Source organism: Crocodylus porosus, unplaced genomic scaffold (genome assembly GCF_001723895.1).
Source record: "Crocodylus porosus isolate Cpor-Errol unplaced genomic scaffold, CroPor_comp1, whole genome shotgun sequence".
Lineage (NCBI taxonomy): Eukaryota > Metazoa > Chordata > Crocodylia > Crocodylidae > Crocodylus > Crocodylus porosus.
In genome coordinates, this window is record NW_017728943.1 from 55,134,484 (window position 1) to 55,143,178 (window position 8,695).

Sequence of the window (8,695 nt, forward strand, 5' to 3'; positions counted from 1 at the left end):
ACATCCCTCCCCCACAATATACAAAAGTAGGACTTTATTTTAAGCCATTATGCAATCACCTGTATGTACACTATGCAAACACATAAATCAAGACAAAAATATTTCTTGAAATTAAATTAATTTATGTTGTAGTCAATGCTTGATTATTAGAACATAATTGGGGGATTTTTTCCAGTTCCAAGATGGCAAACCCCCTTGCCAAAAGAAGTACAGTAAAAGGTTTTTTATCCAGCATCCCCTGGGAATGGGGAATGCCAGATAACAAAATATGCCGGTTAACTGAGCAGCCCAAACAGATGTCCTTGCCTGTTCGGGCCGCCGCTTCCAGGGTGTCACTGCCCCTCCCGCAGCATCGCCGCCCCTCCTGCGGGACAGGGAGGTGGGCCCCGCGCAGCCTGTTATGCCCCCAAGCTATGGGAGCTCAGCAGCGCAGGGTGCTTTGCTATGGGGACTCAGAGAAACTGGAAATGCCACGGTGGGCACTTCCAGTTTCACTTTACCTTACAAGCTGGCATAGAGAACATGCTGGCTTGTAAGATGCCAGATAACACAGCTTTGCCTCTGAAAGTACAGTAAATGAGAAGGACTTCCAGTGGCAAGGGCAGGGCTTAAGGGACAGGACTTCAAGCTATCTTCTTTTAAGAACATGTGTTTTTACTTTTTCTGGCTATGAATAGCACCACATAACCAATTCAACACTGTGTACTCATGTATGACTATCCTATTGATTTTAACAGGCATTAGCTAACACCGAAAAGGTGACCATTCAAAACGACAACATTAACTACTTCAGTCTAGCAAACATATGCAGCAAATTTATCCCTTAATTCTACAGGGCTTCCAACAATTTTTCAAATGCCAGAAAACCCAAATATCCACCAGATACCTGGCAAAACCTCCCATTTTCCCCAGTAACTTTACATTACAGTTAGGTATCACAAACAAGATACAAGAACCTTTGGCATAAAATGTGGGGTTATCATAAAATAAAATCAAATATGACAGGGATTGCCAAACACATAATGAATGTTCATAGGTAGATGACAATACTATTTGGCATATTAAAAACATGCAGAAACCACTAAGCAAGGTTACAGGGATCTCAGAACCTCATTTTTTGGTTAGTAAAACCTGATGCTTAATGGCCACACAAGTGAAGGCAATTCAGAGAAATAAGAAGCCTAAAAATTTTGTTAAGTATTTAAAAAACAAAAAACAAACACTTACTCACTTGATAAAAATGTAGTTCTTGGAGCAGGGATTGGAACTAAAGGTTCCCCCCTTTCCAAGCAATTATGCTGAAGTCATATTATTATCTCTGTCCAGCCTAGAAATCTTTTAATTATGTTATTAAAAGTGGTGCAGCTCCAACAGGGGTGGAAAGTGCTGGTGGTTAAGGCTCCTGAGAGACAGATTTGGATTTGAACCTCCTAAAAATAGATGAGGAAATTGAACTTTAGTCTCCCACATCATGATCCTGTAACAGACTACTGTATAAAAGCACCACTCCCGGTCTCTTCCAGCCTCATTTTTCACAAAAAGGAGTAACCTCCTCAGTTTCACCACCAAAGAACAAGAAAGGATTCAGGACTGTGAAACTGAAATGGAGATAGGCACCTCCTTAAGGCCAAGAGAGTGATAAAAACCAGGAGACGGGCCAAGTTTCAGATGCATCTATCTTCTGCACTTTCTACCGACTAGCTTAGGCAGCTCCCTGCTCAATACAGAGGCTGATGTGAACCCCAGTCAAAAGCAACTAAAGTTGCCCCATGTATTTAAACTAAGGACTGACTATTCCACCCCCAACCCTTTGTGCATCTAGCCTGCAATCACTCTAATCCCATTTTTCCAAAAAGAGAACAAGTGTGCCTCTCAAGATTTTGAGATGGAAGCCAAAATACATAGGGATATTATACTACAGTAAGCACTATACAGTATGTGTCTAAACATAGTTAACATCTATTTTGTACTATGAACTGCATGTTAACTGAAAAAGTTATTTCCAGTTTCTACTCTCCTAAACTCCTTAAAACTATCCTCATCTGTTTATTATCAGGCATACTGATGCAAAATCAAGTTTGTAAACACAAGCTATTTACAAGTGTGTAAATACAAAATGAAGTTTGTAAAATAGTTTGAGATTCTTTGAGGAAAGATATCAAAAAAGTAAAAAAAAATATTATACTCTAACTCCAGTTGGTCTTAATAAAAAACAAACAAACAAACAAAAAACAATAAAATATTTTGAGATAAGGTTATATTCTGTTTTGATATACAGGGGTTAACCTCGATGCAGAAAATCCTACCAAGTTATTTCCCACATATACAGTATTAGGAATTGAAAATCCTGTTTGCTGGCTGTTTTACTGTAAGACAAGCAGTGTAAAATCACGTCTAAAACCAGTATCAGTGGTTTACTGTACTTGTTACCAATCTGCAGATCAGTAGTCAGTTTCAATGAAGGTATTCATGAGTAAACCAATGCCTTGACATCTGACAATCCATACAAGCACAGCAAACCATCTCTTAAAATAATTTGGGTGGTCCAGCCTCAATCTTTTAGAAACACACTATGAAAGTATATTGCTAATTTCTTTCTCCAAAGAGATCACTCCATGGGTTCACCACTTTTAAAAAGGCACTGCTGTGGAAAAGAAAAAATAGTGCCAAAGTTTCCTGTTACAAGGCACATGTGTTCCTGCTATAAAAAAGGATGACGTTTCTACAGAAAAAACTCAACACAAGAAACTGAAGATGAAAGCAATAACCAAGAGAGTGAAGTATCTGTAATCACAAAATACATCTTAGATTATTTTCTTCATTCCAAGGGCTCTGTAAAAGCACTCTTTTGAAAGATAATAATTACATCCAGGCCTAAATGAACAACTGAATTGCTGCCTTAAGGTTACTACTACAAGCTGTGCTCTACGACGTTTCTAAATCCGTGGGGCATGAACCAAAAGTGGGTCACAAGAATATATGAAAGGGTCATGAACAAACTTTAAAAATGCATCAACGAACTCTGAAAATGGATTCCCCTTTAAAAGGGAAAAAAGTAGGAAACAGTGGCTTTTCCCTTGCAGGCTTGCAGAGTTCCAGCCTGTGAGGGGCTGCTCAGGGTCCCCCTGCCCCATCCTACCCCACACACTGCGGGGCTGAAGCCTGGGTGCGGGGGGCAGCGGATGAGGAGTGAGGGGCACTGAGTCAGGACTGGTCATCAATATTTACAAGTGGGTCCTAGTTGAAAAAGGTCAAAAAAGGTTGAAAACCATTGCTGTACTATACCAGAAGGTTTGTCCAAACTGTTTCACAATTCAAGAACATACTGACAGACAGACAGACAGCTTCCACTCTGTTCCCAAATCCTAGTTCGAAAAATGAGTTCTGTTCCAGTCTGTATTTCAACTGAGCAAAACAAACCATGAAACTTTGAATAATTACTTGATCTTGCACAATTACTATTATAAGATGTCCAGCTACATTAATTATAACACATCATGATATTTTAGGTGGCAGTAATGATAAATAATTCTAACATCTTGCCATTCAGCCTAGGTCTCAAAGCACTTTACAAAAGAAGGCATCATTTATCCCATATTCAATATGAAAAATAAATAAGGAGGTGAAGTCATGACTCCACAGTTAAAACAGAGCTCTAACTTGTGCTTATTACAGAGATTCAAATTTTCTAAGAGAAAAGCAATGCCTCTTCCAAAATTACAACATTTATTAATGGGTTTACCTGAAAGGTATAAGAATGAATTCTCTTAGAACCTGCAAAGTAAAGCCATTATTAGTTCATTAATTAAAATGAATTACAGCCTAAGTTCTTAAATTCATTGTTCTTTTCTTTTTTCTGGAATCATAGAAAAGTAAGGTGAGAAGGAACTTTCAGAGGTTATCTATCCCTGAAGCAAAGACAGAATCATCTCTATCCAAACCATTCTATATAAATCCACTGCCTAAACTATTAATAAAACTAATCAACCCCACACAACCACAAGACATAACAAGAAGCCTTCCTTAATGTCCAATCTAAACCTACTTTGCTAAAACTTCAAGCTATTAGTTCATGTTCTGCTCTCTGCCGCAAGAGAGAAGAGGTGCCCTCCCTCTTCTTTATGACAGCCCTTCAAATATTTGAACACTGCTATCATGTTTTCTCTTAATAGCCTCTTTTGCAAGCTGGATATGCCTATTTCCCTCATTCTGTCCTCATATAAACTTGCCTTCCACATCCTTTATTACTTTTGATGTCCACTTCTGAACCCTCTTTAACTTCGCCATGTTCTTTTTCAAAATGTGGAGCCAAAACTGCATATAATACTCTAGATGAGGCCAACAAGTGCCAAGTAAAGAGCCACTACCATATATTATATACATCTTACACCTAATGCTTTTTTTGATGCAACCCAAAAATCTGTTTTCCTTTGTGCAGCTATATCATATAAACTAAGAGAATAACTACTGACCCTACTGGACACAGTTAACTGAAATTCTGTTCATAGGCACATCTGGGGGGAAAAAAGGAGGTTGAAATAAGACTAGAGATGGACTCTGGTAAGCTGAAAAGAGCTAAAGAGTCTCTACAGCTGTGGAATAGGAGAAGAGAGACCAGGAGCAGAGAGCAGACAGAAAAATTGCCAGAAAATGTTAGCCTGATAAGTAAAATATCAAGACAATTAAAAATGAGATCATCATGTGTAGATCAAAGAACAATGAGATATTAAGTCAAATGATTGTCAGCTGCCTGAACAGTAATGCCACTGCTGCTGCACAATGAAGCACAGTTGCGATTCTATTCCAGGCAAAAAAATAGCTTCCACTTAAGACATGCACTCCAAATTTGGAGGGCTGATGTTTGGAGAAAAGGTGTATGTACTATGTGAGCAAATATAGTAACTGACCCTGTTCTCTACAGCTAATTTATATACAACTACCATGGTCTGAGGAAGAACAGAATCTTTTCAAGGGTTTGCAAAGATATGCTATAACATTGTGGCCATATGCAAACTTGGACATCAGTGGCAAGAGGATCTGCTTTAGTCCACTCTTCTGTACATTAAAGGAAAAGTGGCAAAGGAATGTGGTAAACAGATGGAGCAAACCTAATAAATGGGACTTCAAGAGTGAGGTTACGTGTCACAATTAGCACCTGCTAATTCTAAGGAATGTTGAAGTTGGCACATTCTGTGAGCAATCATACATTAAGGGATAATACCCTCACTAACATGCACATTAGAGGGCTGACAAGCAGGGGCATGTCTAGGATCCAAGACCCTTGGGCTCTCCCTGCACTGGGGGCTGGGGCCAAGGGCAAGGGGAAGTGGAAGGTTGTGGCATGGAGTCAGGAGGTAGACTAACAGAGGCATGGGGACTTTGGCTTCCCTTGGTCTCCTTAAAATCCTTTAAAGGGTTATGCAAATCATTTCTATGTAAAGGTTGTGTAAAGCATTTTTATTTGAAGCAGCGAAAAAAAGAAAAGAAAAATTAAAAAGACTCTCGTGTTAATCAATTGTGCGTGATGGGAGAGAACTGTACCCCAGGGAGCCCCTAGCCAAACCCAGCTCACTGGCCCTGCAAGCCAGTTTGGGACTGCTCCAACAAGCCCCAGGTACTTGCCTCCTTCAGGGAAAGAGGAGGGTGGCAAGTTGTCCAGGCTAGGAGGGCAGGACTGAGACACACGGAGCTGTGCATTCGTGTCCTCGCTGGCGGCGGAGGTGGAGCTGACAAAAGCTGAGCCTGAGTTGAGCTGAGCTCAGGCAAGCTGGCTCTGTGCCAGTAACAAATCCTACAAAGGCCCTGTGGTCCCACCCTAACTAGCTTTCCCCTGAACCTCCTGCAGTCCCTCTCGGCCCAGGGTCCATGATCCCAAATCCAGACAGCTCTGTTCTGGCTTCCCCTTGACAGCGCAGAGCTCCCCAGGTTCGGCAAGACCATGGAACCTCCCCGGGCACTGTGCTCCAGCCCTTTCCACTCTCCTCTGCCCCACCTCCGGACAGGAATGCAGGCAGCAGAGGAGGGAAGCCACAGCAGCACCATCCATCCCTCCCTTCCCTCAAACCCTCCTGGCCCAGGGAGAGGTCTCAGGACGCAAGGGCAGGGGGAAAATTCAATCACGTGGTGTGGGGAAAAATAAATCAGTTAAGCATGGAAACTGCACTTAATTGAACTTTCCCTAACCTTTCTGCCACAGGTTTATCCCTCTGAGGGGAAGGCTACATGCCTGGCTCCAACCCCAAGGAGGATAACCCCCAGAACAAGAGGTCAGGTGTGAACGGAAACCCCTCTCCCCAGTACAGAGCAGGACTCAGGACTGGGGATTTCCTCTCTTCCTCCCTGTGTTGGGCAAAGCATAGGGAAGAGGGAATGCACAGCCATTTGTCTGCATAGGGAATGGGGATCCCTGGACACTTGGGCTTCATGCTGGGGAGGGGGAAGGCTGGGGAGAGGATGAGAACCTCCAGTCCGTGCTGCACAGGGGTAACCCCATACATTTGACTACAGGGGAAAAATTCCTCCGTCCCCTTCTACTTTGCTCAGAAGGGGAAAAGGAGGAAGCCTGTCCTAAGAGTAGTACCTCCTGCATCCTTTACCCAGAGCCAAAGCCCTCCTTGACTCAGAGGAGGGATTCTCCCTGCTTTGCCAAGAACCAAGGGAAGGGATTAGCAGTCTGCTTGGCTCTGCAGGACAGGGATTTCCCCACCCTCTCCCCTCACCCATCTCCCTTGCCTGGCACGGGGGTCCTGGAGAGCTTCTACAATGGTTCTACTAACCAGCGCTGGGCTGAGAGAGCTTGGTAAGCAGTAGCAAAGCAACCCGACATGTCACTTTTTCCTTCTTTGCAAGTGTAGCTGTGCATATGGTACAGTGTTTTTATGGCATGAAAATAAATGATCTGCCAGGGGCCCAGAGTTAAAGCACTACCCTTAATTAGTTTTAAAATACAATTGGACCCATTGTAACCAGTTTTACTTAGTAAAATATTCAGAAGCATTACACTACCAAAGAAACAAATCATACAACCATATCAAGTAGTAAGCTTTTGCTGGGTGGTGTGCTGAATGTTTGTCTATTAAGAGTCTGCTATATTCTCCAAGATAAAAATATTAATGTAAATAGTTATAACAGACATTTCACAGTGGAAACAAAGTGTAGATTTAACAATAGGGTAACCCTGCTACATCACTAATACACACAATAAAAAAAAGAATACTTTTTTTTCCTGCTAGAATGATGAGCTATGCAAACAGCACTAACGATCAAAGTGAAATGTAAACGCTGGACCAAGAAAACATAGCAACCAGAAATGAAGGAACTTGCTGTACAGTGGTTTATTTTAAATGCTCATCAATACTGTGCTCTTTGGAATGTTTTAAAGGCCACTTTTAGGTACACATTTACCACAAACCAAAATGAGTTTCAACAATAAGTCTATCACTATATGAGGACTACGCAGCTCAGAAACAAAAATGTCAGAATTTTGGTGTTACAACTAATGATGAAAACCATTCACAGGGCAAAAAGAACTTGTGTGTTGTCAAAGATACCAATATCTGGAAATAATTACATTCTTCTCCCCTCCCTGCCGCCCCAAAAGGTCACACTGACCAGATAGTACTACAACTGAACCATAATAAAATGAAAAGCAACTGATTTTATAAAAAATTATTCCCACCGCAAAATGTATTTTAAAAGGAGAAGCAGCTACCAAAAAGCATAAAACATTAGTTAACACAAGCAGTTTTCTAGTAAAAATAAAAAAAAGACAAAGTATTGCTATAAAACAGAACAGCCAGAAAAAAAGTGGTTGAGAGAGTTATTATTTGGTGGGGAAACTGATATCTGTATCCTCTTCACCAGCAGTTCTCAACCTGCTAGGCAGAGTAATGGATAGAAATGAAGCCACCAGAACCTGAGACATTGACTTGGGGAAGACTGAAAACCCTGAAGCACAAGTCTTTCAGAAGTTGAAGCTACACTGAACTTGTGAACACTTAAGAGTTAGAGCTGATCATAAAAGAATTAAAAAGGAAAGTTCAGTAGTACTGCTGCTATTGCCTCACGTAAGGCAGAAAAGACCCTAAGGGAAAGAGAAAGGAGACAGTAAATTGATCTTAGCTTGATGGTGCCAAGATGTTTCAAGAGTTCTGTCTACCAGTACATTACTATCTTTGTCGGACACAAAGCAACCATCAATTTTCTATTGGTAAATGTAAGGATGTTGAAAAATGATGATTTCCAACTTCTAAAAATCTAATTTTCCATTCAAAAATTTTGTTAAAAATGTAACTTATTAAAAGATGTCTAGCTAAGAGTTAATCTATTTGGAAGATATACCAACTGTTAAAAAAAGAAATAAATCTTAAAAGTCAATGAAGGATTCATGTTCAACACCAAAGATCCCTCTCAAGTACTTGCCACCCCATTGTCCCCAAAATCGGCAGAGTTTGTTCTTACCTGTAACCTGCCAAATCCTCCAGAACTGATCTAGAACATTAGGTTTACATTCCTCCTGCCAACAAATACAGAATAAAATGACCTTAAAAACCTTAATAAAAATGCATTACAACATCTGCTTTATTTTTAAATTTCCTAGACAGACAAAGAAAAAGAAGTTAGGTACACAGACTGGTATGAAAAGCATCATTAGAACTTTAAGGCTAGATTTTTTATTTTTTTTTTTTTTTTTTTT

The 8,695-nt window shown here is 40.7% G+C and overlaps 1 protein-coding gene across 9 annotated transcripts in view; it reads right to left on the reverse strand.

The window, feature by feature from the left end:
- PPM1B (protein phosphatase, Mg2+/Mn2+ dependent 1B) overlaps positions 1–8,695 on the reverse strand; it is a 101,453-nt gene that overhangs the window by 60,595 nt on the left and 32,163 nt on the right. For 6 of the 9 annotated variants that reach the window (XM_019549385.1, XM_019549386.1, XM_019549382.1 and 3 more), the window contains exon 2: positions 8,461–8,515. The exons of the other annotated variants lie outside the window; for them this stretch is intronic. The gene's annotated coding sequence lies outside the window, so the exon portion shown is untranslated. The remainder of the gene's footprint in view (positions 1–8,460; positions 8,516–8,695) is intronic. 9 annotated transcript variants of the gene reach the window in all.